General features: G+C 45.4%; 1 long non-coding RNA gene across 1 annotated transcript in view; it reads right to left on the bottom strand.

Moving 5' to 3' along the window:
- LOC137327178 (uncharacterized) overlaps positions 1 to 22278 on the bottom strand; it is a 77837-nt gene that overhangs the window by 42941 nt on the left and 12618 nt on the right. Inside the window, exon 3 of the long non-coding RNA XR_010964382.1 lies at positions 17048 to 17111. This is a non-coding gene — a long non-coding RNA (uncharacterized lncRNA). The remainder of the gene's footprint in view (positions 1 to 17047; positions 17112 to 22278) is intronic.

Consider the following 22278-nt stretch of genomic DNA (forward strand, 5'->3'; position numbering starts at 1 on the left):
CAATGGGGCTGTGATCGGGGGGAGAGAACAATGGGGCTGTGATCGGGGGGAGAGAACAATGGGGCTGTGAATGGGGGGGAGAGAACAATGGGGCTGTGATTGGGGGAGAGAACAATGGGGCTGTGATCGGGGGGAGAGAACAATGGGGCTGTGATCGGGGGGAGAGAACAATGGGGCTGTGATTGGGGGAGAGAACAATGGGGCTGTGATTGGGGGAGAGAACAATGGGGCTGTGATTGGGGGAGAGAACAATGGGGCTGTGATTGGGGGAGAGAACAATGGGGCTGTGATTGGGGGAGAGAACAATGGGGCTGTGATTGGGGGAGAGAACAATGGGGCTGTGATCGGGCGAGAGAACAATGGGGCTGTGATTGGGGGAGAGAACAATGGGGCTGTGATTGGGGGAGAGAACAATGGGGCTGTGATTGGGGGAGAGAACAATGGGGCTGTGATTGGGGGAGAGAACAATGGGGCTGTGATTGGGGGAGAGAACAATGGGGCTGTGATTGGGGGAGAGAACAATGGGGCTGTGATTGGGGGAGAGAACAATGGGGCTGTGATCGGGCGAGAGAACAATGGGGCTGTGATCGGGGGAGAGAACAATGGGGCTGTGATTGGGGGAGAGAACAATGGGGCTGTGATTGGGGGAGAGAACAATGGGGCTGTGATTGGGGGAGAGAACAATGGGGCTGTGATTGGGGGAGAGAACAATGGGGCTGTGATTGGGGGAGAGAACAATGGGGCTGTGATCGGGGGGAGAGAACAATGGGGCTGTGATTGGGGGAGAGAACAATGGGGCTGTGATCGGGGGGAGAGAACAATGGGGCTGTGATCGGAGGGAGAGAACAATGGGACTGTGATCGGGGGGAGAGAACAATGGGGCTGTGATCGGAGGGAGAGAACAATGGGACTGTGATCGGGGGGAGAGAACAATGGGGCTGTGATCGGGGGGAGAGAACAATGGGGCTGTGATTGGGGGAGAGAACAATGGGGCTGTGATTGGGGGGAGAGAACAATGGGGCTGTGATCGGAGGGAGAGAACAATGGGGCTGTGATTGGGGGAGAGAACAATGGGGCTGTGATTGGGGGAGAGAACAATGGGGCTGTGATTGGGGGAGAGAACAATGGGGCTGTGATTGGGGGGGGCGAGAGAACAATGGGACTGTGATTGGGGGAGAGAACAATGGGGCTGTGATCGGGGGGGGGCGAGAGAACAATGGGGCTGTGATTGGGGGAGAGAACAATGGGGCTGTGATTGGGGGAGAGAACAATGGGGCTGTGATTGGGGGAGAGAACAATGGGGCTGTGATTGGGGGAGAGAACAATGGGGCTGTGATTGGGGGAGAGAACAATGGGGCTGTGATTGGGGGGAGAGAACAATGGGGCTGTGATCGGAGGGAGAGAACAATGGGGCTGTGATTGGGGGAGAGAACAATGGGGCTGTGATTGGGGGAGAGAACAATGGGGCTGTGATTGGGGGAGAGAACAATGGGGCTGTGATTGGGGGGAGAGAACAATGGGGCTGTGATCGGAGGGAGAGAACAATGGGGCTGTGATTGGGGGAGAGAACAATGGGGCTGTGATTGGGGGAGAGAACAATGGGGCTGTGATTGGGGGAGAGAACAATGGGGCTGTGATTGGGGGAGAGAACAATGGGGCTGTGATTGGGGGGAGAGAACAATGGGGCTGTGATTGGGGGAGAGAACAATGGGGCTGTGATTGGGGGGAGAGAACAATGGGGCTGTGATTGGGGGAGAGAACAATGGGGATGTGATTGGGGGGGAAAGAACAATGGGACTGTGATTGGGGGAGAGAACAATGGGGATGTGATTGGGGCGGGAGAACAATGGGGCTGTGATTGGGGGGAGAACAATGGGACTGTGATTGGGGGAGAGAACAATGGGGCTGTGATTGGGGGAAAGAACAATGGGGCTGTGATTGGGGGAGAGAACAATGGGGCTGTGATTGGGGGAGAGAACAATGGGGCTGTGATTGGGGGAAAGAACAATGGGGCTGTGATTGGGGGAGAGAACAATGGGGCTGTGATTGGGGGGGAAAGAACAATGGGGCCACGATCGGGAGCAGGGAGGGAGAGAACTATGGGGCTATGATCGGCGGTGGGGGAAGGGGTGAGAGAACAATGGAGCCTCCATCGGGAGGGGGTAGGCTGAAGGCATACTTGTGAGGGGGGGGAACACTCCTGCTCTTCCTGGCCCACAATGAGTGCTAAAAGGAGCAGATCTTTAGAACTTACTTTGGTCAGTCAGTACCTCCCTCCTTGGATCTGCTGCCGGGAATCCCATAGAGCACGTGGGCCTCCCCCTCACTCACTGTCAAATTTAAGACTTCTAAATGTTAATTAGTTAGGCCCCTGCCTGCCTTTTGTGGGAGCCTGTTCGATGGTCTGATTCCTGTTTGTTAAATTTTAAACGGGCAGGAATGGGATCGGGTTGGGGTTGCATTGCTCAATCCCGATATTTTAACCCCCCATCCCAACCCTCTCCCACCCGTCGATAGCTGGGGGTGGGTGGGAGGGTTAAAATCAGGACCTTTATATCTATACTTTACTGTTACTTAAGGATATACAATACCATTTGATTTTAGGAGCAGCTGCTTCACTGTCTGACAAAATACTATGTCAGTATAAAAATGCAAGGTACCGCTAATGGTGTTTTTTTTTATTCGTTCACGGGATGTGGGCGTCGCTGGCAAGGCCGGCATTTATTGCCCATCCCTAATTGCCCTCGAGAAGGTGGTGGTGAGCCGCCTTCTTGAACCGCTGCAGTCCGTGTGGTGACGGTTCTCCCACAGTGCTGTTAGGAAGGGAGTTCCAGGATTTTGACCCAGCGACAATGAAGGAACGGCGATATATTTCCAAGTCGGGATGGTGTATGACTTGGAGGGGAACGTGCAGTGTGCTATTGCAGTGTTATAGCAATGCATTCAACTAATTTATATAAAGGGTTACATTCTTAGCTGGCTAATGAATTAGAAGCTGGTGTGAATATTACTGCCAGTCTAGTATACTAACAGTTGCAGCAGGTGTTCTCAGCAGCTGAATGGCTTGCCGGAGGTTAAAGATAATCAGACAGTGAGGCAGCTGTCACTAAAATCAGATAGGGTTGTATACCCCAACTTCCCCTTGCTGTACCAGTCTGACATTTTTACATTTCCCTCCACCAGCCAATTGAGCCCGAATCACGGCAGTTTTGTGCTGTGGGTCCATGCCCACTCGGATCTTAGTTGAGACTTCCTAAAGTCACTTCACAAAGAACCCTTGTTCCCAGCAGACAAAGGACTTTTATCCTATCAGTCTGGTCTGCATTGAAGTAGAAGTGGCTCTGCAATATAAACACGGTGTAAAAGAGCACAGTCACCAGGACCAAGGCATAGACATTATACAATACTTATTAACCTTCATTTACATATTGATGTCTGTTGCCATTTTGCATCATTTTAAAAAGTGAACATTGACGCCACTTTCCCAGCAGTTCTATGTTTTTGTTCATATGTAGTGAAAGATGAAATGTCAAAGCACCTTTTCACTGGGGATGAAGTAAATATTGAATACAACTTGATGAAACAAGGAAGCAATGTTTCATTTGACTGGGATCTTTTGAAGGACAAGGTAAAATCAGATTATTTTCTCAATGCTTGCCTTCCAAAAAGTTCGACAGCTTCATCAATCTCCTGGGTTCTATTGGAATCCACTGTCGGATTGTCTGATAACATTGGACTGATTGCTTTGATATCTTTTCCATTCAAAGACACCAGAGAGTTACATAGGCCCTGAAATTCCTCGGTATGTAATCCCAGCAGTTACATCGGGATCATGCCTGGTGGAGCTTTCTAGAACTGATTGCCGGAGTTTGCAGGATTAATAGGAGGGCACCTGATTTGCATGGGGCAAGCAGCAAAAATGCCACTTCCGGTGCATCTCTGGTGCCTACCTGCCATATGCCCAGGAAAATTGTCTGTTCACCCACCTTTATCGGAAGTCCAGCCCTACGACCCTCGAAGAACCCTGCCTTCCACCAATTCTGGCCTCTTATGCATCTCCGATTTCCTTTGCCTTACCATTGGTGGCTGTGCCTTCAGCTGCCTAGGCCCTATGCTCTTGAATTCCCTCCATAAACCGCTCTGCCTCTCTCTCCTCCCTTAAGACGCTCCTACCTCTTTGACCAAGCTGTCCTAATACCGCCTTAAGTAGCTCGGTATCAAATTTTGTCAGATAACGTTCCTGTGAAGCACCTTGGGACATTTTACTACGTTAAAGGCATTATATAAATGCTTGTTGTTGTTGTTGATACTGAGCCATACCCATCAAACTGTTCCAGGTTCAATCTCTGAACCCAGTGAGGCAGCTGCAGGGGTGTTACAATTGGACTCAGTAACCCTGGGTGAGTGACTGGGTCCGGTCCAGTTAGGGTTCTTCCTTCTGATTTCCATCCAGCGACTCATGTTGGAAAGGGCACGTGTGCGAACGTCGGATGAGGAATTATGGAGGGGCAGCCTCTCGACGCTTACTGTCTAGACTCATAAATGAAGAATAGCTACTTGGACAAGGTGGCAGTGGGCAGTTCATGGGACGTGTCGCAGGATGAGTTAGTGTCCTTGACAGATGAGGAGAGAAAAACAAAGATAAAAGTTGCCCGCTGCCCCCCACCCAGAGATACCTGAACATAGGACTGCCGCAGTCTCTATAGAGGATCCACACTAAAGTGACAATTTAAAGACCTAATTAAACAAGAACTGTGAAATACCGTGAATCAGTGAACATTTCTCATCCGTTCTCTGTTGTAAATATTACATTCACTTGAAATTTCATTGCCTGTCAGGATGCCAGTTGGGAAATAATTGGGCCACACTAGTTGCATTGGAATCTCTTCTCCCAATGCAAATTGTTGTGAAATGTTTGTAAGTGTGCGTCTTGCATACCAGTGACTTACAGAAATCTAGTCCAGGCTGCCTGCAGTATCATCGCCGAGAACGGTTACAGTTTACATTATGCAGAAGACTCCCCCTGAATGTGCAGTCCAATGGTACTGTCCCTTCAGTCTGGGCCTGTGAGTTCTCTTAAGGGGGGAGCCCCCTTTAATCTTCAACAGAGCTGCAGTGGACCATAAAAGAATCAGATACTGTTAAGTCAGCTTTTCCTTTTAACCAGTTCCTTCGTTACCCGAGAAGAAAATGGTGAGGAGTTCCTATTGCACACAAATAAAGCGCCTTCTTGTCTTAAAAACAAGAAGTAAGGTGTAAGGTTTAGTGTCAAGCACAATGGTAACTTACAACCAAATGCAGCCACAAAAACTGATAGCGGTTGCTGATCTTTCATCCTTCCCCTTCAATGCTCCGATCCCTGACAGGCCAATTATACGACAAAATTTGTATCAGTGTGAAGTGCTTTCAGCAAACTTTGTTGCGTAATTCAGGTGCACCCATTTAGGCGAGAGTTGTGAGACCACGGAGTTCTGCTGTCCCAAGGCAGAGAGTGACGATGCAGGAGCTGGCAGTATAACTCTGATCTACCAACCCTGTGTCCAACCCTAAGGAGGAGCCCGTTTGAGAATGTTCCTTGTAGTATAAGAGCACTCCTAATATAGATGAGTACTAAATGTGTGGATAAACACATAGGTGAATCTCCTGCTCAACCATTCTAACTTCAGCGGAAGAGTCACGGAAACCCTGGAAAATGTCATAAACATTGTTTGCGTCATTTTCCCGGGGCTTTCACAGCTCTCTCTCCAATGGTATGGCAGACAAGCGGGAAAATCCCCGTGGAAATTCACCCCCATATTGATAGAGGCAGGGGTGGGAAAAATTTCCATTATTTTCAAAAATATTTTCTCCCATTCCACACAGTTTGTTACATTCTCTCATTAAATCAATAAATTTGCTGCTCATCAAATATTTTACTTAAGCTCTCACTCTTTAAATTATCAGACCAATCAAAATAGGAGATCTTTCAAACATGTAGGGATAACAAGCAAAAAAAAAGGCTGCAGATGCTGGAAATCTGCAACAAGAGGAGAAAATAGTGGAAACACTCAGCAGGTCAGGAGTTAATATTTCAGATGTGAACCCTTCATCAACACTCAGTTTTCATGAAGGGCCAGACCCAAAACATTAACTCATCTATTTGCACCACATAACATTCAGGGGCTCTGGGTGATGGAGCAGGGGCAATGTGAATTGGGGTGAAAGATAGTAAAGCAAAAACAAGGTAGTTATTAATTATTATTATTGATCACCTGGACAGGAGGGGAAAAAAATTAGGGAATTGTTTTCACAGATCAAGGAGACCTGCAAAATGGGCAGAACGTTAATCACGGGGGATTTTAATAACGCAGATATTAAATGGGAAACAGTAGCAGAAAGGTCACGGAGCAGGACATGTTTCTAGAGCTGTTGTGTGACTGTTCACTACTGTTTATTGAACGGGCAATGTGGATAGTGGCTACTCTGGAAGTAATCTATAGTAATGGACAAATAATGGTACATAAGGTAGAAGCATGGGAGCATCTAGGGTTCAGTGATCAGAATATGACTAGAACTGAAATACTTACGAGAGTATGTAAAAAAAAAGTACCAGACTTTAAAATTGGAAAAGTTAAATGAATTAAGAAAATGTCCCTGGGCTGTATTACGAGTACTACAGGTATATGGAGTTAGATCACAGATCAGCCATGATCTTATCAAATGGCAGAGCAGGCACGAGGGGCTGAATGGCCTACTCCTGTTCCTATGTTCCTATGTACTACTGCTCAGTACTATTTAAACAAATTACCGTTTTCTTTAAGAACAGAACTGCCTGCACGGTGGTAATGTTTGGTATGAGAGTTAAAAGATTAAAGTAGGTATTCTCTTCAATTAATTTGCCACTGATGACTGCATTCAGCAGAGTGTAAGATTGGTGCTCAGTGTAATCACTATTGGAACTGTAAAGGTAGAGATATGAGCTGCAGAAAGCATCTTCACAAGGACAGTATGAAATGAAGGAGTTAAATACTGTAAACTACTTACAAACTCTGAACCTGAACTTCACCATGCCCTTTTGTGATACATGTAAGAAGCCTGCTTGAAATTCAAAAATGCTTCACTATCTTTTGTTTTAATCCATAAATTCTCACAAATGCTGAGAAATGGGAACTGCAGCCATTTTCCAGTTTGTTATTCTTTACAGTCACCGTGGCCCTGCGGGACGCAATCTGAAAACACTTGTCAGTGGAGTAATTAAAACTAATGAGTATGAAGCAAAAGGAGTTTCTCAGTTTGGAGTGAACAAACTCTGACCGCTGCCCAGTGAAAGCTTGATCCTGCTTTACAAAAGCTGAAAGGAAGCTCCCCCCTCCCCCAACAAGGTGGGGGGGTGGGGGTAGGGGAGGATGTACAGCAGTTCCATGTGGCTCATGCCGATTGTCTCTGACAATGCTGGGGTGGGAAAGAACATGGGCTAAAGACCAGCTGAATTGCATCAAAATCAGCACAGCATGTCCAAATTCACAGTAAGCTGGTGGAAGCATCACAAGAGCAATCCAAATTTAAACTGCTGCCTTTATGAGAAAGGCATCTTGCTGCTTAGCTTCCTGTGTGCGTGACCTCGGCTGTGGAAAAGGGAATCTGGAGCAGAATCTATGTCAAAGAAAAGCAACTGCTAACCTAAAGTTTATTTGGGAGTCAGTGACGAGTAATGACTACACCGTTGCCTATTATTTTGAGCAGCTAGGGGCAAACTTTTAACAGGAAATAGGGTGCCTTACCACCCTATAGTACCATCCCCATGCAGGATTGAACAAAAGACATGATGGCAGCTCAGGGGTGCACTTGCACTGTAATCTTATAAACTAGCTTTAGAGCCCATCCAGCTGTCAAATCAATTAGAGGTGTGTTAATCAGTGGGACACAGCATAAATTGTCGCAGTAGTTTAGATCAGCTGAACTGATGCCAGGCCCCAACCTCAGGCATCTGGGTAGTGAAAGATTTTTTTTCAGCTTTCAAAACTCACACTGCTTTCCCTTCATGCAACATTTACAAAAGTTCTAAAAGAAATATAAAATCAAAACTAATTTCTTAAAGCACTTATTTGCCACCTCTAGTTCTCCTTTAATCTCTATTAATAGATTTACACTTTTGTCAATTCTGCAGTCAGGATAAGGGAGCATTTTCTGACTGTCCCTTAGAGCAGAGAAGGTTAAGGGGAGATTTAGTAGAGGTGTTCAAAATTATATGGGGTTTTGTTAGAGTCAATATGGAGAAACTGTTTCCACTGGCAGGAGGGTTGGTAACCAGAGGATACAGATTTAATATAATTGGCAAAAAAGGCCAGTGGGGAGATGAGAATTTTTGTTTACTCGGTGAGTTGTTATGACCTGGAATGCATTACCTGAAAGGATTGTGGAAGCAGATTCAATAGTAACTTTCAAAAGGGAATTGGATAAATACTTAAAAAAGAAAACATTGCAGGACTATAGGGAAAGAGCAAGGGAGTGGGACTAATCGGTAGCTCTTTCAGAGAGCCGACACAGTGACGATGGGCCGAAAGGTCTCCTTCTGTGATGTAAGATTCTACAGTTCTATGAAATGCAGGGAGTTGGCTCACATGCCCCTCTCCTGTGATCCAAACTACGGAAGCGGCAAGTGTAAAAGTACCTTTAACATGCAGCATTTGTGGAATGAGCTGGAGAATTGTATGGTCACCGCAGCTTTAATTTTACTGTATTTATTTAAGATTTAACAGTCATATACTCTCCCTTTGTAAAATGTAATGTGGTGCCAGGGGTAGTGAAACAAACTAAAGGAACTTAGCTGAAATACCAGGAATAACAGGAAATGAGAGGCTAAAGAGAGAAAGTCATGACACTTGAGATTCTGTTTCCGAACTAAAGCCAAGAATTTTTTTTTCCTAGAAACATGGCAAATATACATGACCAAAAAAAACCCCACTGCAGTCCTTCTGACTGGTCGCATAGTTCGAAAACATAATGCGCACTGTCTCTTATGCACCTCAATCACTTTTGTCAAAATATAATCTCATTCCCCCTTGAATTTGCCAGCACTATCCACCTGCACTGTCTCCCTGGGCAGTCTGATCCACACATTTACAACCTTCTGCGTGATGTAGTTAAATATCAATTGCCTGTTCACCTTCCCTCTTCTGAGTTTGAATCCATGTCCCCCGGTTACAGAGTTATGTCAAAACCGAAAAATTTACCCTATAGTTAACAAGTGCTGTAGGATATAATAACCCTACAGCACTTGTTTTGCAACCAAATGGCTGAGCATGCAAGTACCAGTGGGGCCTGATGCTTACGTTTACCAATAGCATTTCCAAGGTGCTTTGTCAGTCTTAACAAGCCCTATGGATCATGCCCTTTGTGGAAATGGGGGTGCAAAATGGAGGGACTGAGGGAAGAGAAAATGCCGCCACTCAACATCTCCAGAATTGTAGTACGGAGCTGTCCTAACATGGGTTGTGGATATGTCAATGGACTGGACCATATACCTCCTGGTTGAATGTGGCTCCCTTGAGGTAAGTATCCAATTTGGGAAGAGTACAAGCTATAGTTAAAGCTTGCTGTGTTTTTCCAAATTGAATGAATGTTTCCTTTTGGGGAGAAAGTAAACCGCAAGCTGACTTTGGCAGCAGTGTGGTAAACAAGGCATAACCCAGCCTCTGGATGTTTAGACAGCCACTTGAAGAGGTAGTTTTAATTAACCGCTCCAGAAGTAGAACTGATGAAGACGGTAGCTTTCATGTTTGCCAGATGCCAGTGGATTGAATGGCCAAGCTCGCAAGCAATACAGTTTTACATTTGCTGATCTGTAAATACCTTCCTGGAACACAAAGAAAGGTTTGGCAGCCAGAAACAAACTCAAAAGATACAATTCTCAACACTTTTATGTGTCAGCTTGGTTCAGTTATCAGCACTCTCACCTCTGAGCCAAAAAGGTTGCAGATTCAGGACCCACTCCAGAGATTTGAGCACACAATATGGACTGATGCTTCAGTGCAGTACAGAGGGTGTATCACAGATAGGTGCATGGAAAATGGATGCCAAGAAAAGAAAGATTAGAAGAGATGATCCAAAGCTTGATCAAAGGGTTTTGAATCAGAGGAAAGGAGTGTTTGAGGGGACGGGGTTGGGGGGGAGATATTGAGCTAAAGGAGTTAGGGGGGAATTGAAGACTGGGATGAGGATTTTCAATTTAAATTATTGGGGATGGAGAGCCAATGTATAGCTACTGAACAGTTTTTCTGTTGTTCTAGTGCTGTGGAATCTGTCCTGTATTAAAAACAGGATGGATTCCAGAGAGCTCAGACTCTCAGGTGTTATTACACAATGGCTTTAGGAAGTTGTTCTACAATATGAATTGTGCTGTGCTTAAAGAGGCAGTATCTTCACGGAAACGTATTTGACTAACCTTCCATTGTTTGTAAACACAGGATGCAATGACATCGTCAAGCCAAAACTCATCATTTCACATTACTTATATGTGACTTTGTTGTATCGAAAATGATGCATGACTCATCTGATACTTCTTTTCCCTCCAAAAAAAGGGTCTGCCAAACAATTGGGCATTGAGAGCATGCCCCTTTAATTCTGCAGTATTTAATTCCACTACCCAGTGATTGAAAAAAAGGATTTCATTCCCCAGCAGTAATATCCTTCATCTTAATGAGTATAAAATTCACCAAGAAAAGAATCTGTAGCTCGGCCAATAGCTTTAAGGGTAAATGCACTGCCGACTCTAGTACTGAACTATACAGGCTAGAAAAGCGCCACTGACTGTTACATTTATGAGTCTGTGCTATACTAGCCGCTGTCACCCTGGGGAGCATTTGAGGTGCCACTGTAGGCCTCAACACACTGGGTTGGGGAGGTGAAAAACTGCTAGGGTTCCTACCCCAGATTGCTATCCAGTAAACTGCTGGAAAGTGTGCATTTAGGTGGACATTAGGCAAGGACAGGATTAAACTCAGTTGTGATCATCTCCATGGTCTGGCTGACAACATTCATTTAGGATCATAGAAATGTTACAGGATTTACAGTTAATGTACACATGGTCGATGTGACCTCCTGGACTGGTTTTGATCACCTGAGGGGGTTGGAGAGGAATTTTCCAGATTTATTTTTCCTTTATTGGCCCTGGGTTTTTGTGGGATTTTTGCCTCTCCCAGGAGATTACATAACTGCGAGGAGAGTTAGGAAGGATCTAGTCATGATGCTGCAGGCATCCTGAGTGTGGGACAAGCTTGATGGACCAGTTGGCCTTTTCCTGCCCATGATTTTCATATATATCAAACCCACACTGGTGCTTTCAGCTGCCTAATCTAATTCCATTCTCCTGCTTTTACAAGCGATTATCTTTTAAAAGAATTTATGGACTCTGTTCAACAACGGATTGCGGCAGAGAATTCCACCTTCTAGCCACCCTCGGTGTAAAGAAATGTCTGCTAACTTCATGGCTCACCGCTGAAGAACAGTCAGTTCGGTGAGGCACTGATGTCACCTCAAGAATTTGAACCCAGCAGATGTCGATGCCTTCAGCAGTGGAGGAGAGAAAACTGGAAACCAAACTGTAACATGATCCATGGTCACGGCTCAATTTGAATAGCTTTTCTATATTGTCACTCGTTTCGTTCAGACCGCAGGAAAATGATGTCTACGAACCCGCTCCCTGTGTTTCTATTGCAAATAAAAATAGCTCCCGTATGCCAGCAGCAGAATTGTACACCCACAGGAAATGTAAGTCTACGATTCTGCCATTGGGGAAAGAGGCCTAGTTTAAGTAAAAGAGAGGCAGGGAGCAAGAGCGTGGACATTTATAGAATGATACAGCACAGAAGGAGGCCATTCGGTCCATCGTGCCAGTGCTGGCTCTTTGAAACAGCTATCTAATTAGTCCCACTCCCCTGCTGTTTCCCCCATAGCCCTGCAAATTTTTCCTTTTCAAATATTTATCCAATTCCCTTTTGAAAGTTACTATTAAAGCTGCTTCCACACCCTTTCAGGCAGTACATTCCAGATCATAAATACTAGCAGCATAAAAAAAATTCTCCTCATCTCCTCTCTGGTTCTATTGCCAATTACTGTAAATCTGCATCCTTTTGTTACCGACCCTCCTGTCAGTGGAAACAGTTTCTCCCTATTCCTTTCCTGCGGTCTGAACTAAACAAACACTAAATACAAAATCATCTTCATATAGTTTGTAGCTTCATGACGGCTACATTGCCAGTAACTCAATGTTCTGCAACAACATTTTCAAAATTTTGGTTACATTTTCACCATTTCTGAAAAAGCCACAAAATTTAGAACCTGTCTGTGTTTGGCGGTGGGGTGGGGGGTGGGGTGGGGGCTGGGGGGGGGGGTGGGGGCGGGGGTGGGGGCGGGAATCGTTAATTATTGCAATTGAGAAATAATGAAGATAATTTTAACCTAACCCACCAGGTGGGATCAGGTGGAAGGCTGGTTTTACACACCACCCAATATTACTCGCCATTGACTTAATCAGGCGGTGTGTAAAGCCAGCGTTACACCCAATCCTGCCAGTTTCCCGACGGGCGAGTTAGGTTCCAACATTACCTTCAATGCGTCTACATTTAACAAAAGATTAGGCCAACTCCATTATCAGCATTGGATGAAATGACATTCTTCCACTATGCGATTTAAATTACACACCCATTCGTGTGGAGGCAATTCGTTAGTCTTGAGCTACAGTAACGGGTAATCCAAACTCAGGGCGGCACATTGCAGGCTTGCTGACTGCTCCCATGATTTAAGAGTTAAACATGCTTAGTTGAAGCAACAGCTGGAGGTTACCGTGGGAGTAAAAAGGAGAAAAAAAAACGGCAGTGCATTAGGGGCTGGATAATGTAATCAATTCTGTTAGCAGAATGAGGTCTGCCAGCTCTCGGGATCTGGAATACGTGGCTAAGTGCACTTAGGTAACCCCAAAGACATTCAGGCTGTTTGGATTCCACTGATGATTGCAATGTACACAGTTTTAAAGCTGGGAATGAAAGAATATAGTTTGCAGCAGTTCAGTAGAGATGTTATGTTAAACTTGTATAGAACCTTGGTCAGACCACACTTAGAGTGCTGTGCACAGTTCTGATCTCTATATTATGAAAAGGATATAGCGGCTTTGGAGAAGGTGCAAAAAAGATTCACAAGGATGATACCAGAACTGAGAGGCATTCGATAAGATGCCACATAAAAGTGTGTTAGGCAAGATAAGGGCTCATGGGTTTGGGGGTAACATATTAGCATGGATAGAGGATTGGTTAAACGACAGAAAACAGAGAGTAGGGATAAACAGGTCATTTTCAGGTTGGCAGGCTGTAACTAATGGGGTACCACATGGATCGGTGCTTGGGCAGCAGCTATTTACAATCTATATTAATGACTTGGATGAAGGGACCGAGTGTAATGTATCCAAGTTTGCTGACTTGGTAGATGGGAAAGTAAGCAGTGAGGAGGACACAAAGAGTCTGCAAAGGGATATAGACAGGTTAAGTGAGTGGGCAAGAAGGTGGCAGATGAAGTATAATGTGGGGAAATGTGAGGTTATTCACTTTGGTAGGAAGAATAGAAAAACAGACTATTTTTTAAATGGTGAGAAACTATTAAATGTTGGTGTCCTGGTACAAGAAACACAAAAAGTTAGCCTGCAGATACAGCAGGCAATTAAGAAAGCAAATGTTGGCCTTTATTGCAAGGTAGTTAGATTTCAAGAGTAAGGAAGTCTTATTACAATTGTACAGGGCTTTGGTGAGACCTCACCTGGAGAACTGCATACAGTTTTGGTCTCCTTATCTAAGGAAGGATATACTTGCCTTAGAGGCAGTGCAATGGAGGTTCACTAGATTAATTCCTGATATGGCAGGGTTGTCCTGTGAAGAGAGATTGAGTAGAATGGGCCTATACTCTCTGGAGTTTAGAAAAATGAGAGGTGATCTCATTGAAACATATAAGATTCTGAGGGGGTTTGACAGGGTAGATGCTGAGAGGTTGTTTCCCTTAGCTGGAGAGTCTAGAACTAGAGGGTATAGTCACAGGATAAGGGGTCAGCCGTTTAAGACTGAGATGAGGAGGAATTTCTTCACTCAGAGGGTTGTGAGTCTTTGGAATTCTCTACCTCAGAGGGCTGTGGATGCTGAGTCGTTGAGGATATTCAAGGCTGAGATAGATAGATTTTTGGACTCTAGGGGAATCAAGGGATACGGAGATCAGGCAGGAAAGTGGAGTTGAGGTTGGAAATCAGCCATGATCTGATTGAATGGCGGAGCAGGCTCGAAGGGCCGTATGGCCTACTCCTGCTCCTATTTCTTATGTTCTTATGAGAGGAGATCCTTATCAGGAAAGGTGAACAGGCTGGGGCTCTTTTCTCTAGAAAAGAGAAGGCTGAGGGGTGACCTGATAGAGGTCTTTAAGATAATGAAAGGGTTTGATAGGGTAGACATAGAGAAAATGTTTTCACTTGTGGTGGGAGTCCAAAACTAGAGGTCATAAATATAAGATAATCACTAAATAAATCTAATAGGGAATTCAGGAGAAACTTCTTTACCCAAAGAGTGGTAAGAATGTGGAACTCGCTAACACAAGGAATAGTTGTGGCAAAAAGCATAGATGTATTTAAAGGGGAGCTAGATAAGCACACGAGGGAGAAAGGAATAGAAGGGTATGCTGAAAGGATTAGATGAAGTAGGGAGGAGGCTCGTGTGGAGCACAGATGCTGGCATAAACCAGTTGGGCCGAGTTACGTGTTTCTATACTGTAGACTCGATGTAACTCGATGTAACGTAACGTTCAAATCAAAGCTGAGAAAATAACATTAATAACTATAGTTACATATCGCACTCATAAAATTCTTAAATTTAATAATTGTTTAGAGAATATACTGTGTCTAAATCTTAGGACCAATTTTCCTCTCCTCCTCTGCACCCCACATGTCTGAGCACCAGTTAGATGGGACGTGATCTGGCTGACAGGACCTGAACCCAACTGGATTTCCAGGTTCAGATCATTAATCTAGGCTGGATGCTCCCCCAGCACAGGCCTGTCTACTGAGAAGGCCATGCACCAGGAAACAGGCCTGAAATCCAACTGCTGCTGCAAGACTGAGAGGCCTACAGCAGCAGAAATGGACTCTGGCTGAGGGGCCTTCTGGCTGTTCTCCAAACGCAGCAGCAAGAAGGCCTCCGGGTCCCAGGATAGTGTCAAGTGCCTGTAAAGGAATCAGGGGTCACAGGTCACAGTCTCAGGATACGGGATATGCCATTTAGAGAAATGAGGAGAAATTTCTTCATTCAGAGGGTGGTGAACCTGTGGAATTCTCCACCATAGAAAGCAGTGGAGGCCAAGTTATTAAATATATTCAAGAAGGAGATAGATATTCTTAATGCTAAAGGGATCAAGGGATATGGGGAAAAAGCGGAAACAGGGTACTGAGTTAGACGATCAGCCATGATCATTTTCAATGGTGGAGCAGGCCCAAAGGGCCGAATGGCCTACTCTTGCTCCTATTTTTTATGATTCTATGATTCAAAATAAGTCCCTTTCCGGGGAAAGGAAAATGAGGTAGGAGGGTCAGTTATGGTTGTGCCTCCTCCCAACCCCCACCTCCCCCACCAACCCCTTGGGAGATCTCCAGGAAATTCTTGGACAAAGTAAATAGGGCAGAGACTTGGTTTAAAGGGTTTCTGCCCCTTTTCCTTTATTCTGAGCATTCCCAGGGCACAAAGAACAGGAAAAACTACCCTTTTATCTTTTATTACCATACTTCTGGGCGTACTCTATAGTCATCAGCATTAGAAATTAATAGCAGGTCATTTTGACAATGGGCCTAGATTTTGTGACTGCAATGTCGATGATGATGCATTCATATTGAATGGATTACCATCAGTGTTCCAATGGGAAAAGCTAGGCCATGGCGTACGTAAAATTAAGTTCTGTATGTATTTTATTGACCAATCAATTAATCAGCTTCTCATAGGTCCGTAGTTTGCTAAATGATCGTAGTGGACTTGAAAACAAGATGGCGATAGGTGCTTCACTTCTATGTAATGTTATTTGGGTGGGTTGCAGAAAAGGTCTTGCCAGTGTATCTGATGATCTGGATTTGCCGATCAGCCCAGAAAACATTTGGTCGTCCTTGTGGACATTTAGTTTCTGCTGGTTGTGACTTTGCAAAGAACACTGACCCCAAGGGTTATTGAGCATCATGTCCAATTGGTTAGGTAGCATTGTATGCAATGGAGCAGGGTTAGTCCTTTGATAGGTAGTGACATTTGTGAAGTGTTTTTGCTAGTTGATGTGGATTAGGCTTTTGAACCTAAAAACACTTTTCCCTCTAAAAGTATTCGGCACAATATTATTTTCAGCAAGAATCCAAAGCCATTGTCAACCTGCTTTAGGTCAATTGTAAACAATTTTACAACACCAAGTTATAGTCCAGCAATTTTATTTTAAATTCACAAGCTTTCGGAGGCTTCCCCCTTCGTCAGGGAAGCCTCCGAAAGCTTGTGAATTTAAAATAAAATTGCTGGACTATAACTTGGTGTTGTAAAATTGTTTACAATTGTCAACCCCAGTCCATCACCGGCATCTCCACATCATGCTTTAGGTCAAGAAGGGTTAAAGTCATGCTATTGAAAATATAATCTGGGTTACTCCACAAAGCAATGTTTGTTAAGGAGAATGTGAAGACCTACATAGATCAAGGCCCCACTGCTTTAACTTGTGCTTGGCTTTTACCTATTGCATTTTCGCTTGTCACAGGGGTGCCCAACTGTCTTCAGTGAGCTGTCAATTCCCTGTTGTTGAACCAAATGTCTTATTCCACAGCAGGGTTATGTAGTTGTAGCTCTAAAATATAGCTTACAGGCGTCTGTCAATGATGCTCTTAATCTGTCCATTAGAAGGGGCACGATGAGAGTGACTTATTGCACTCTGTGTTTCCTAGTGGTGCAACTCAAAAGTGAGCTGCATTTGATGGTATGAGAGAGATTTCAGTAGTGCTGGATAAATATTGCATATAACTCACAATTTGCAGGTACCTGTTGCCCTCTTCCACATCACTGCCACATCAGCATCAATATCCTGGAGTGCTAGGGATGAATAACACAGAAGCAAAAGTTTTTTAACCAGAGAGTCTGATCCTTGAGGAGGCTGAGTGTAAAACAAGAACCCAAAGTCTAACTTTGAAAACAAAAGTCTATTATTTCCATTTATGTCCTCACCACATTATATATTTATCAAGGCTTCTGATGAATTTCCACCTTCAGAAAAGCAAATCTCACAACTCAAGCCATGATCCCACCTCCCTGCCCACTCCCAATTTGCACCCTGCCTGGTTTGGGATTTGGCAGAAAGAGGCAAGCTTAATGCCACACACTCTGCCAAGAACTAAAGAATGCTCCTCCCGCTCTCCAGCTGCATTCTGTTAACAATAAGAAAAGCATGAAATGGCACTCAATCCATTCAGAACATAGCTCTCATCTGTTAGGTACGGGGGGGGGGGGGGGGGGGGAGGGGAGGAGGAGGGAGGGTGGGGGAGGGCCCCATACCCAGTCTGCTAATAATGATGCTCCGCCTCACTTCCTTCAAAGTGCCATTAGGCTAAGATCTCAAGTGACATGGAGAAAAGGATAGAATTCGCAGTCCTTGAAACTGGGCTTTAATGGAGGTTTACCCATTCCCCAGCTCTCTGAAGCAGCACAGACTGAATATGCAGCATGAATAGGTAGCGATCTGCATACACATGAGAATTTCTGCACATGGCTAAGTTGCATTAGCTTTACAAAGGGTATCATGGCCCTAACATTACACAAAGAGTAAGAACATTCAGGCCAATCTTTTCACTTGTAACTAGCAGGGATCCACCCTAAACATGAACTGAGCTTTCTTGTCAAACTTGTAAGCAAATTACAATCAATTTGACATCAGTGCAAATGCAGTTTAATGGCAGCACACAACCACACCCTCTGCCTTTTTATATACTACAAAAAGAGAGCTGCATTGGTATCTGTCCCAGTTCATCCCCAACAGCTCAGTAACGCAGGACGCTGTGCTCTACGAGACGTTCCCCAGGACGCACACCGAGACAGACATCAACTGCGGCTGGAAGACCATCAACTCGGTGAAAGAGGCCCTTTGGTCCACCCGAAACCTGCTGGTCTTCCAGCTGAAGGAGCTCTCCATGACCGAGCGTTGCCGACTGGCACACTCCAAGGTCCATGAGTACGTGCTACGGGACGCACTGAAGCGAGGTACGACCTGCGCAAAGGCTCTACGGGGAAAGGCCACCGTGCAAGGCCACCCCACCTTGTATTGTACAGAATGTATTAGAAGATATGTACTGTGTTTTAAAATTGTAATAATGAGATTATAGTGTATATGATCTGCACTGTATTGCTTTGAACTGCCTTGCTTGAAATTGTGTCTTTTTTCTTGAACTGTGTGTAAACTGTGTGTATCTTTAAATTTTATGAAATAGAGTATATTTTGCAATAAAAAAATACTACAAATAGAACATTTCTTAGAACTTCTACCTGCTTCTCAAAAATGCTAATGGCAATGGGCGAAAGATGCAGTAGTGCGGGACGTCTTTAGCAAAGCCCACCAAAGAAGAACTCATAATATAACTGCATGAGTCACTAAGCAGAAGGGAGAGACAATCTGTTTTTTTTTAAATGGTGAAAAGAACTGCTAGCAGCACTTTAAGTGGGTAGAGCTACAATTACCTATCTTAAAATGTCATTATCATTCATTGACTTGCCAGTCTATTTTGAGTCCATTTCACCTCTATATAGGTCATGGGTTATGTATGTGGCATTATGCTAAGTGCTGTTTTTGCAGGCGAGAGATATCATTTCATCCTGTGAAGACGCAGTCTAGCACATATCTGTTTTTTTTACTACATATGTTTTACTATTTTTTTCTTCCAGCGTACTAAATCAAAGACACAAGATTACACTTGGGTGGAGCTTGCTAGGCAGGGGCTACCTTTGCCTTGCGAGGGCAAAGGTTGGTTTAGGGCCCTTACATTTTACCAGGCAATGAGCCTGAATTTGCTGAAAACTTGCGCCATACGGTGTACACCATTATTATGCTGCAGAAATTCCAGGAAATTATGACATGAGTGACTTTGGCCATTATGTACGATACGCCATAATTATCTGGGATTTTTGCGCGGGTCCTCAGAGATCATCGCCAAGAAAGTTGAACAGCTAATTATCATAGCTCTACCTCCCATTAAAATCAATGGTGAGATGGAGTTTGCTGAATTAAGGCCACTGTGATCGCCACAGCCACTTAGACCGTTACAGAATGGCGCTGGAGGGCTCAGAATCTGCAAAGTTTACAATCTCTTCGCAGGTTGCCTGGGTGTAACAGCTTTACTGACTTGTTCTCGGAACTTCATTGAAATCTGAAACCTCAAACAGCTTTGGGATGTCCTGAGGTTGCGAAAGGTGCTAGTGTATAAATGCAAGTTCTTTTCTACTTCTGTCTTTCCTGTGGTAGCCTCCTGGGAGCAGATATGGTGCGGAGTGGAACTTCTGTTCGCTCCTTAGGTGGGTCCCTGGGTCTGTTCAAAAGCCTCGGGACAGGATCATTTATATAATTTGGGGGTCGGGGGATGGTGCCTACATCATTTTTTGGTGTGACTGGGATGGCCACCTCTGTGGAGAGGGGGTGGGGAGAGCAGGAGAGCACTGCAGCACCTTGTCAGAGCTTAAGTGGGGCCAACCTGCCAGACAAAGAACTTCAAGAGTGTTTTTTTAAAGTCTAATTTTAAATTTGATGCTTCCTGAATGGCAATCAATCGTAGGGAAATCGGCCTTTAAAAGAAAAACAGGCCCGTCCCACTTCTATCATGGTCATATCGTAACACGCTAGTCTGCTTGCAGGTGTATTTAGTATTGGGGTAACTGAGGTGGATATGGCAGGATTTCACATCATTCACCAGCCCCAACTCTTTCAGTGATGTCCATATAGAAGGGGCAAATGTACCCAACCTCACTTAAAGGAGATAACACAGGGGAAAATTGGACAATGAGGCTGACTGCTGCCTTCCTGATCCGACGTAATGTTTCCCCTTCCCTACCAGGACTATCACTGGTTACCCCTTCCCCGCCCACCATATGCAAATGCCAGTGCGGAAGTGGGGCCAGGTTCCCAGAAGATATTCCTGCATTTTACTCCTGTTCCTGTTGCTCACTGGGACTGCTAGGGGAAGCCTGGGCGGTTGTTCCTGAGGTAATGGACATTGGGCCTGAACTGCGAGGATTGAGGTGGGGGGCCTTGTAGTGGTCTCTGCCCCTTCCATTTCAGTCTCTTTACTTACAAGTGCAGGCCTTAGCCTGGGCTGAGGCCTACAAATACTGCAGCAATTTTCATCTTCGGGGGCTCTGCCATCCCCTTCCAGTGCTGCAACTGAGATCTTCTGTTGCTGTCTACGTAAAAAAACTACCCTTGCTCACTGTCCTAAATCACTTACATTTAATCCTATATTTATCTCCCCTTGTTTTAGACCCCTCAATCACTGGAAATAGTTTGTGTGTATCTGCTCTGTCACATCCCTTCATAATTGTAAACACCTCTATCAAATCACCTCATAATCACCTCTGTTCTAATCGAAAGGCACCCCTTGAACCAAGATCTCTTCGCTACCAGGTATGGCGGCAGATGAGAGGGAGAGATGGCCCTCTCCCTCCAAAAGGACCTGCAGCAGGTTTTCTGCTGCTGGCCCAGAACGTATCACCACCTGTCTTCTAACAGTAGCTGGGATTGGTGGCACCTCAGGTGATTTCCCTTGTCCCCCATCCCCACCATCATTAGCCACTATTTAATGCTAAGGGACGGATTTCTGGAAATAGATCCAGACAATTTAAGGACCTGGTTACTTTCTCAGGAGTGTAAAACGTTAAGAGCAGCTAAGCGTTCATGCTGATCGTTTTATAGTCTCGGGCCATCATATAGGATGGAGGCCAGATGTCCCGCACCGTCAAAAGACGAGCAGCTCAGTTAGCCAGCTGCTCAGCCCACCCCAAGTGAGGCTGGAGAAGGAGGCATCCACGCAGAAGTCAGCGATCTGAAGACTATGAGATGAGATGTTATCAATGTGGAAGTCAGGACACAAGGAAAACCACTGCTGGTCCCTTAGTGACGCAAACTGGGAGGCCGCGTGGGCGCATGAGATATGAGGCGGACAGTAATGCAGTGACTCTCGATGCGATGAGGTCGATTCCTTTCCTTCACCGAGTCCTGGTGCACACAAAGCGATTGTAAGCTGTTGGCTGCTTGTTCACAATAGCACATGGCAGCCTGGTGAAGATCAGCCATTGTATAAAGGGCAAAGGGCATTCAGGGAACGTGGGTCAGCACAGAGATACCTGCGGCCAGAGTTTTGGCTGGAATATTTTGGTTATGGAGGGGTTATGGAAGTGGGAGCTTATTCGTCCATGCTGTTTGGTGTTTTAATAGATAATGACGTAGATATCGAGGAGTTGGGGGGGGCGGAGGTTTGTAGACAAGCAGCTCAGGGGAGAGAAGATCCGTAATGCAGTGCAGGGCTAAACTTATTGGTCTAGTTCAGGCAGTTGCAGAATTTGCTGACCGATTTCCATGAGGTCTGGGGTTCCCCACACCTGGAGCAACTCGGGGGGCTGAGGTAACTTCAGGCGGATGGCTTGCTGGGCTGGTTCAGAGCGCCACAGAGATGGGCGGGGCAGCAGCAAGCAGTGCATCAAATTATTTTAAGGCTTTTACATTGCAGGAAGGCCCGGATAGTACAAACCAAGTGGGGGTTGGAGGAGGTGCAGCTGGCTAACTGTGCTCGAGGGCTCCAAGATAGGCAGACACAAAGCTCACCGCTCATCTCGCAGTCTGAATTTACAAAGCCACAATATCCTGGGGAGGGTATGTTCACTCACGTAGTGGGGGTCACGCGCTGTTCAGGAAGCAGGTTTGCACCACACCTTGTGCAGGGTGAAATAGCCTCATGTGTCTTACCTGCTCAAGGGGGGAGATGTGGGAATCCAATGTGGTACCCAACTGGGGACAAGGTGAGCCGCTCATCGGATATGGTTACCTCAGTTGGGTGGTCTGAGTACAGGGGCCGCACAGGTATTTGGGCCCTGTCAGATGGTGCCGGGCGTACCCTGCCACACAATGCATGGAACTGTAGTTGGAATAAGAGAACAGAGATGCCAGACATGAGGGTTGCACACATCAAGCAGGATTCCATGCATCTCATGGACTCCTGAGGTCTGA

Source organism: Heptranchias perlo, chromosome 11 (genome assembly GCF_035084215.1).
Source record: "Heptranchias perlo isolate sHepPer1 chromosome 11, sHepPer1.hap1, whole genome shotgun sequence".
NCBI lineage: Eukaryota > Metazoa > Chordata > Chondrichthyes > Hexanchiformes > Hexanchidae > Heptranchias > Heptranchias perlo.